General features: G+C 35.2%; 1 non-coding gene across 1 annotated transcript; it reads right to left on the reverse strand.

Moving 5' to 3' along the window:
* Nucleotides 1–322: 322 nt before the first annotated feature.
* Nucleotides 323–429, reverse strand: LOC127491285 (U6 spliceosomal RNA). Its single transcript, XR_007919856.1, has one exon. It is a non-coding gene; the product is annotated as a U6 spliceosomal RNA (small nuclear RNA).
* Nucleotides 430–9,230: the final 8,801 nt, after the last annotated feature.

The raw sequence follows: 9,230 nt of genomic DNA on the forward strand, positions 1-9,230 counted from the left end.
TAACACCAGTGTCTTGGACTGCTGTGGTCTGGTCTCACCTCACTCTCCAACACTGGTGCATAGGCTCTCAGCTGCTGGGATCCTGAATTATGGGCATCCATGCCCTTCACGCAGGTCCACCATGTCCCTCTAATTTGTGTAGAGTTTCCTCTGCCATTTTCTCCCTAACTCTTCCCTGAGACTGCACTCTTTCCACTTTTTTTAAACTATTCTCCTGAACTAGAGCAGTAAGCTCCCTCCCTACTCCATCTTGGAACTATGCCCAAATTTGGTAATTTTAATGCAGTGTCACTGTTCAAGTATATTAACTAGTTCATTTAAAAGAAATATGGAATGCTTGATGAATTTGTATGTCATCTTGGAGCGGGGGCCATGCCAATCTTCTCTGTATCATTCCAATTTTAGTATATGTGCTGCTGAAGTGAACACAGTTTTTTATTTCTCTCTAATTTTTAAAATTTGAGTTTTTCCCCCTTCTTTTCTTTGTTAGTTTGGCTAAAGGTTTGTTTATTTTGTTTATGTTTCCAAAACAAGTATATTGTTTTATTGATATTAAAAATAGATTAGTTTCTATTTCATTTAATACTGTTATGATCCTTATTATTTCTTGCCTCCTGCTAATTTTGTGTTTGGTTTGTTTTTGCTTTTCTGATTCATTGAGATACATTATTGGTTTGTTTGAAATATTTCTGTTTTTTAAGTGTACATATTATTTTATTAACTTCCCTCTTAATACTGCTTTTCCTGTATCTGACAGATTTCGATAGATTGCATTTTTATTTTCATTTGTTTCAAGAAGTTTTTTGTTTCCTTTTTGATTTCTTCAATGATCTATTATTCATCATACAGGAGCATATTGTTGTTTCTATGTATTTTTCAATTTTCTATTATTCTTATTTTTAGTTTCCAGTTTTAATCTTTGTGGTATGATAAGATATATGTTATGATTTCAACTCTTAAAATGTATTATTACTCGATTTGTGATCTTTTATATGGTTTATGCTAGAAAATGTTCCATGTGCTTATGAGCAGAATATGTATTCTGTAGGTGTTGGATGAATGTACTGTAAGTGTCTGTTAGGTCCATTTTCCATATAGTGTTTTTTTTTTTTTTTTTTGGTTTCTTCGATATTTTTTTTAACTTTTATTTAATGAATATAAATTTCCAAAGTACAGAATATGGATTACAATGGCTTCCCCCCCATAACGTCCCTCCAACCCACAACCCTCCCCTTATCCACTCCCTCTCCCCTTCCATTCACATCAAGATTCATTTTCGATTCTCTTTATATACAGAAGATCAGTTTAGCATACATTAAGTAAAGATTTCAACAGTTTGCTCCCACACAGAAACATAAAGTGAAAAATACTGTTTGAGTACTAGTTATAGCATTACATCTCAATGTACATACAGCACACTAAGGACAAAGATCCTACATGAGGAGTAAGTGCACAGTGACTCCTGTTGTTGACTTAACAAATTGACACTCTTGTTTATGGCATCAGTAATCACCCTAGGCTCTTGTCATGAGTTGCCAAGGCTATGGAAGCCCCCTGAGTTCACTGACTCTGATCATATTTAGACAAGGCCATGGTCAAAGTGGAAGTTCTCTCCTCCCTTCAGAGAAAGGTACCTCCTTCTTTGATGACCCGTTCTTTCCACTGGGATCTCACTCGTGGAGATCTTTCATTTAGTTTTTTTTTTTCCCCAGAGTGTCTTGGCTTTCCATGCCTGAAATACTTAATTCACTCATGCTGAGTGAATTAAGCCAGTCCCAAAGGGACAAATATCATATGTTCTCCCTGATTGGCGACAACTAACTGAGCACCAAAGGGGAAACTTGTTGAAGTGAAATGGACACTATGAGAAACAGTGACTTGATCAGCTCTTGTCCTGACGGTTGATGTACAATGTAATACTTTATCCATTTCAGTATTTTTTTGTTGTTGTTGTTCCAGTAACAATGGTTGAACTCTGTAATTAACACACAATTATTCTTAGGTGTTTAAATTTTAACTGAAAAGTGATCCCTGTTAGGAATTTGGAAAACATTATGTTGAGTGAAATAAGCCAATCCCAAAGGGACAAATACCACTTGTCCTCCTTGATAGGTGACAACTAACTGAGCACCAAAAAGGAAACCTGTTAAAGTGAAATGAACACTATGAGAAACGGTGACTTGATCAGCCCTCACCCTGACTGTTGATGAGCAGCTTAATATGTTATCCCTCTTAGTATTTTTGTTTGTTTGTTCTACTTAATACTTTTGGTTGAATACTGTAATCAATACACAATTCTTCTTAAGTGCTGAAACTTAACTGAAAAGTGATCGCTGTTAAATATAAGAGTGGGAATAAGAGAGGGAAGAGATGTGCAATTCGGGACATGCTCAAGCTGACTTACCTCAAACAGTAGAGTTAGAAACATACCAGGGGATTCCAATTCAATCCCATCGAGGTGGCATGTACCAATGCCATCTCACTAGTCCCAGTGATCAATTTCTGTTCACAATTGATCATAATGATAGGACTAAGAACCAAAGGGATCACATAAACAAGAATAGTGTCTGCAAATACTAGCTGATAGAATAAAAAAGGGAGAGAATGATCCAACATGGGAAGCGAGATACACAGCAGACCCATAGAATGGCAAATGTCCTAACAACACTCTGGTCTCATAATCAGCCCTTAAGGCATGTGGATCCGGCTGAAATGCCCATGAGAATATTTCATTTTCCATATAGTGTTTTTCAACTTGGATGTATCTTTGTTTTCTATCTGAATGATTTGTCTATTAATGATGATAAAGTATTGAAATTACTACTATTACTACATTGGGGTCTATCTCCTCCTTTAGGTCTAATAATATTTGCTTTGTATATTTGGATGGTCTTATTTTGGGTGCATATACTTTTGATTACAATGTCTTCTCACTGAATTGATCCTTTTATCAATATATAATGCCCTTCTTTGTTTCTTTTTACAGCTTTCATTTAAAAATCTGTTTTATCTGAGTATAGTTCTCTGGCTTGTTTTTCATTTCCAATTGAGTGCTATACCTTTTTCTAACACTTTAGTTATTTCCTCCCACTCCAATGGTTACCTTTTCACTCTCTTGGTTGTTTTATTTTCTATTTAGAAGCCTTTTGGTTGGATGAGTCCATTTATCTGCTTTTGATTTTGGTGTTATATCCAAGGATTCACTTTTATTTGTCTTGACATATTTTCTAATTTCACTTTTATTTCTTTGACCTATTGCTTTCTCAAAAAAGTGTTTTAAATCGCCATGTATTTGTGGATTTTCCAGTTTTTTTTCTGTTATTGATTTCTAGTTTTATTACATTATATTTGGAACAGACACTATATGATTTCAATCACCTCAGATTTATTATAACTTGCTTTGTCACCTGACGTATAATCTGTCCTTTAGAATACTTCATGTGAACTTGAGAAAAATGTGTATCTTCTGAAAAATGTGCATTCTTCTGAAAAATGGAATTTAAAAATAAAAATAAATATATGGACTTTGTTTCCCAGCATGAACTCCATCACGTTCATGACAATTTTATAAGTGATGATTCAAGCGTTTAGCCCATCCAAAATATTGAGAGTCTTAGAAATTTAACCTTGTCAATGCAGTCTTTTTTATCTTATTAGCTGAAGACAATTGCTAAGCATTTGAAGATTTTTTTAAGACTAGAAAACAAAAGGAAGTCAGAAAGAGCGAAGTCTGGTTTGTAAGATGTATGCCTAATGATTTCCCCTGGACATTCTAATATAATAGCATTTTTTTTTTTTTTTTGATGACAAGAATGAGAAGGACCGTTGTCATAGTGAGGGCTGTGTTGAAGCTTTCCCAAGTAATTTTCTGCTACAGCGTTGGCTAACTTTCCCAAAAACATGCTCCTAATAAGCAGATGTTATCATTCTTTGGCTCATCAGAAAGTTAATAAGCAAAATAATACCTTGAGCATCCCCCCCCCAATTGTTATCATGACCTTTGCTCTTGATTGGCCTATTTTTCCACCTCTTCATAACAATTATTTTGATTTTGCCTTGTCTTCATGATAGAAATGGTTAAGTCATCTTTGTCCTCTGTTCCAATTTTTTAAAGAAATGTTTTAGGAGCTTGATCCTGCTTGTTTAAAATGTCCATTGAAAGCTTATTAAATTGAAAGTTATTAAATTGTAAAGTGTTGATTTATTTGGATCATTGTCCACATAAATTTTTTTTGAATTTATTATTTTAAATTTTTAACTAGTTCCTAACAGATTCAGTGTAGTTCGTAACTACAATTTAAAAAATACATAGTGACTAAAGGAGAGTTAAGAAAAGAGTCACAGTCAGCCCAGATATTTGACCTGAGAAGTGAAAGAACAGAGGATTCATTTACTCAAATGGAGGAAATTAGGGAGGAGCAGATTTGGACAGCATGAGCTCCATTTAGGACATGCTAAAACTGAGCTTTTACATGTTTAAGTATAACACTTGAACTCCCATAGTAGTCTGCTGCTCGAAAAGTACTTTCTATTTCAGATCAATAGATATGATGGTACTTCAAGAAGTTTGTGCAAAATTATTGGTTATTGGAGAGAGAGGGATAATGGGGGTGGAGGAGAATCTTCCATATGCTAGGTAACTCCCAAAATGGCTACAACAGCCAGGGCTGGGCCCGGCAAAAGCTAGGATCCAGGAGCTTCATCTGGGGTCTCCCACTTGGGTGCAGGGACCCAAGCACTTGGGCCGTCTTCTGCTGCTTTCCTAGGCACATTAGCAGAGAGCTGGATTGGAAGTGGAACAGTTGGGACTTGAACCGGCACCTTTATGGATGCTGGAGCTGCAGGCAGTGACTTAACCCACAATGCCAAGGCACTGTCCCAGTCATGGGTTCTTCATAATACAGATCTCCCACAAACTTTTTGAAATATCCTCATATCATACTAAGTGTTGCAATATTAGAAAAATTCTGGGTAACAAATGGAATAAGAATATCAAATAGGTTGTTGAATACATGAATCCATGTATTTTGGATGCATACTAAATATGTGGAACAGTGTTGAGGTCAGGGCTGGATGCAAAAATTGGGGAATCATTAGCATATAGACAGCATTTAATTTCAAGTTTGGATGAGACCCACAGGGAACAAAAGAAACTATGAAGAAGAGAATATGAAACTAGAGACTAAGCCATTCAAAATCTAGTTGTCATGTTTTCCTGGAACCCATTCCAATTGTAACTGCAGAATAGGCAAAGCTAGATACAAGGCAGAAACTGACCTCAGGGGCTATCTTTGTTGACTTCCAATTTCTTAAATTTTTTTTTAACTTTTATTTAATGAATATAAATTTCCAAAGTACGATTTATGCATTACAATGGCTTCCCCCACATACCGTCCCTCCCACCCACAACCCTCCCCTTTCCCACTCCCTCTCCCTTTCCATTCACATCAAGATTCATTTTCAGTTATCTTAATATACAGAAGATCAGCTTAGTATACATTAAGTAAGGATTTCAACAGTTTGCTCTCACTCAGAAACATAAAGTGAAAAATAATAGATGATTTTTTTTAAATGATGATGAAATCAGATCAGACCTATTGTCATGTTTAATCCCAGTGAGAGTCAAGTTGGGAGTTGATAATTTCTTTTTTTTTTTTTTTACAGAGGATCAGTTTAGTATACATTAAGTAAAGATTTCAACAGTTTGCACCCCCATAGAAACACAAAGTGAAATATATTGTTTGAGTACTCGTTATAGCATTAAATCTCAATGTACAGCACATTAAGGACAGAGATCCTACATGAGGAGTAAGTGCACAGTGACTCCTGTTGTTGACTTTACCAATTGACACTCCTGTCTATGGCATCAGTAGTCTCCCTATGCTCCAGTCATGAGTTTCCAAGGCTATGGAAGCCCCTTGAGTTCTCTGACTCTTATCTTGTTTAGACACGGTCATAGTCAAAGTGGAGGTTCTCTCCTCCCTTCAGAGAAAGGTACCTCCTTCTTTGAAGACCTGTTCTTTCCACTGGGATCTCACTCGCAGAGATCTTTTGCCAGAGTGTCTTGGCTTTCCATGCCTGAAATACTCTCATGGGCTTTTCAGCCAGATCCGAATGCCTTTAGGGCTGATTCTGAGGCCAGAGTGCTATTTAGGACATCTGCCATTCTATGAGTCTGCTGAGTATCTCACTTCCCATGTTGGATCACTCTCCCCTTTATTTATTCTATCGGTTAGTGTTAGCAGGTACTAGACTTGTTTATGTGCTCCCTTTGACTCTTAGTCCTTTCATTATGATCAATTGTGAACTGAAATTGATCACTTGGACTAGTGAGATGGCATTGGTACATGCCACCTTGATGGGATTGAATTGGAATCCCCTGGTATGTTTTTAACTCTACCATTTGGGGCAAGTCAGCTTGAGCATGTCCCAAATTATACATCTCTTCCCTCTCTTATTCCCACTCTTATGTTTAACAGGGATCACATTTCAGTTAATTTTTAACACTTAAGAATAACTGTGTATTAATTACAGAATTAAACCGGTCATATTAAGTAGAACAGACAAAAAAACTACTAAGAGGGATAATGTATTAAGTTGTTCATTAACAGTCAGGGCTATGCTGATCAAGTCACCATTTCCCATAGTGTCCATTTCACTTCAGGAGGTTTCCTTTTTGGTGTTCAGTCAGTTGTCACCGATCAGGGAGAACATATGGTATTTGTCCCTTTGGGACTGGCTTACTTCACTCAGCATGATGTGTTCCAGATTCCTCCATTTTGTTGCAAATGACTGGATTTCGTTATTTCTTACTGCGGTATAGTATTCTGAAGAGTACATATCCCATAATTTCTTTATCCAGTCTACCTTTGATGGGCTTTTAGGTCGGTTCCAGGTCTTAGCTATTGTGAATTGAGCTGCAATAAATAATTTCTTAAAATTTAAGAGCAGTATTTTTGGATGAATGGTAAAGAGGCAATGGAAGAGCTAGCTCAAGTGACAGGGATTTATGGCATCTCGAAGTGCTGAAAATCTACACTTCATATCCAGAAGCTACAGCAAAAAACTACAAATGGTCCTAATTTATACAGACTCCAAAGGATAAACAATATTCTTTGGAAAATATTGGAACAGCAAATGCTGAGCTACTTGAATACATGAGTATTAAATGCACGAGTAAAAATTGGAAAAAAAATAAAAACACTGAAGTACTGTACTTCAGTAGTAAAATGCTTTCAGTATAACTATTTTCCTGGACTATTAGTTGATGTTGAAGGTGTCTAAAAGGTGTTGATGAAATAAAGCACTAATTTTGTCTTACTAAAGTACCACAACCCTCATAAGCACTTACAAAACTATCAATTCAGTTAATGCTCACATAAACCTAGGCATTAGAAACTTTTATAACCTCCATTCTACAGATGAAGAAAATGAAACATAGAGAATACAAGAAACCACTGTGAAGATCACAGCCAGGATTTGAACTCAGCAATGAGGCTGTAGAGACTTCTTTGTATACTATGCTATTCTGCTTCTCAACAGACTTTCAGTTTTGTAAAAAAATGGGACAGCTAGAGACAGCAATATGGTTATCATTAAGACCCATAGGAATTTCTATTTCTACCATTGCGATTTAATGTTGCTATAAAAGTTTTCTAGAACAGTAAAATATGAACTAGAAACAAAAGTCCAGATCTACAGAATATGGAATTATTATATGTTGCACATGATGAGATTATATAATATAAAAACCCAAAACACTAGACCAAAGCATAGAATACTTATTTCTACCTCCAGTGATTAGAAAGACAATATAAAAGAAACCCCTTCACAATGCTAATAAGAACATAAACTATCTGGGAATAATAAACTATATACATAAAACTATGAAGTTGTAATGATATATATAAAATAAGACTTGAGTAAAGGATATAATGTTTTGCATTAGAAGGTAATATTGATTAGATGTAAATTGTTCCTATGTTAATTTTAGTATTAGCACAATTCCAACAGCAAGAACAACAATCGATGTCTGAGAGTTCATCTGGGCAAACCAAAATATAAACAGTGATTCCATCACAGGAGTGGAGGCAGTGGAGAAGTAAGGGTGATGGAGAACAGGGAATTGTACTTTTTCCTATTTATATTTCAGTAATATATCCAGATTTTTTTCTTCATTATAATTTAAGAATTTAGTAAAGATGGAAATAGATCAAGTTGGTTTAGGAGTAATTTAACAAGAATAGATAAGATCTTTGAAAGGAAGGAAAACCAGTCCTTTTATACACTGACATATTTCAAAGCTACTGGCGCAGACATAAACAGACAAGTTGATAAATAGAATAAATAGTTCTATTTCATGTTTCAAATTCATTTTAAATGATAAGGAAAGCATGACAAATCAATAAAGAAGAAAATGATTATTCTCATAAATGGTGCTGATGCAACTGCATCTTAATTCAGAACAAAAAGAAAAAATTTAGTTTTTCACTTTGTTCCATGCTCCTATATTAAATTCAGTAAAACTGAGAAGTTAACTGTAGAAGACATACTTTAAGCCTCACCAAAATTTTGGCGTGAAGAGACTCTTCTAAGCCTAAAACTTGGATTGGAAAAGACACAAAGTGAGAGATGGTGAAATTTGACCACAAGTAACTTTAAAATTTCTTCTAGCACCCTTAGCAATATGGCAAAACTAAGGCATATTTAAATATATTATGACCTTTGCTATCATGTCTTGATTTTTCCTGAATGGCCCTGAAATGTGCTATCCTAGGAGACAGAGGTAAGAGTGAAGATTACTAGTAAGAAATAGAAAGACAACTTTGTATATCGTTAGCATTGATCAGTTGAGAGCCAATACAAGGCCCAAAACAGATCCACAATCTAAAATATCCCACTAGACTATGTTTCAGTTGCCAAAGAGAAGGAAAATGGGGATTGTAGGTAAATATAAAACTCCTTTTCAAGTTAGATCTTCAGACAGCAAGTGCATCTGTAGGATGACTCTCAGAAATGATTGGAAGGCCAGTACATTTTTTTTTTTTCACTTGGTTGTTTGCTTAAAGGTACTGATTACATGTGGATCTGGGGAAAAGGCTATTTTTTCAAATACAGAAAATGATATTACTTTTAGATGGCATATAATATTCTTTTTTATATTTTCCCCAGAAACTATTTATCTGAGGTATACAAATTTCATAAATACAACTTTAGAAAAAAGATTTTTT

Source organism: Oryctolagus cuniculus, chromosome 11 (assembly GCF_964237555.1).
Source record: "Oryctolagus cuniculus chromosome 11, mOryCun1.1, whole genome shotgun sequence".
Lineage (NCBI taxonomy): Eukaryota > Metazoa > Chordata > Mammalia > Lagomorpha > Leporidae > Oryctolagus > Oryctolagus cuniculus.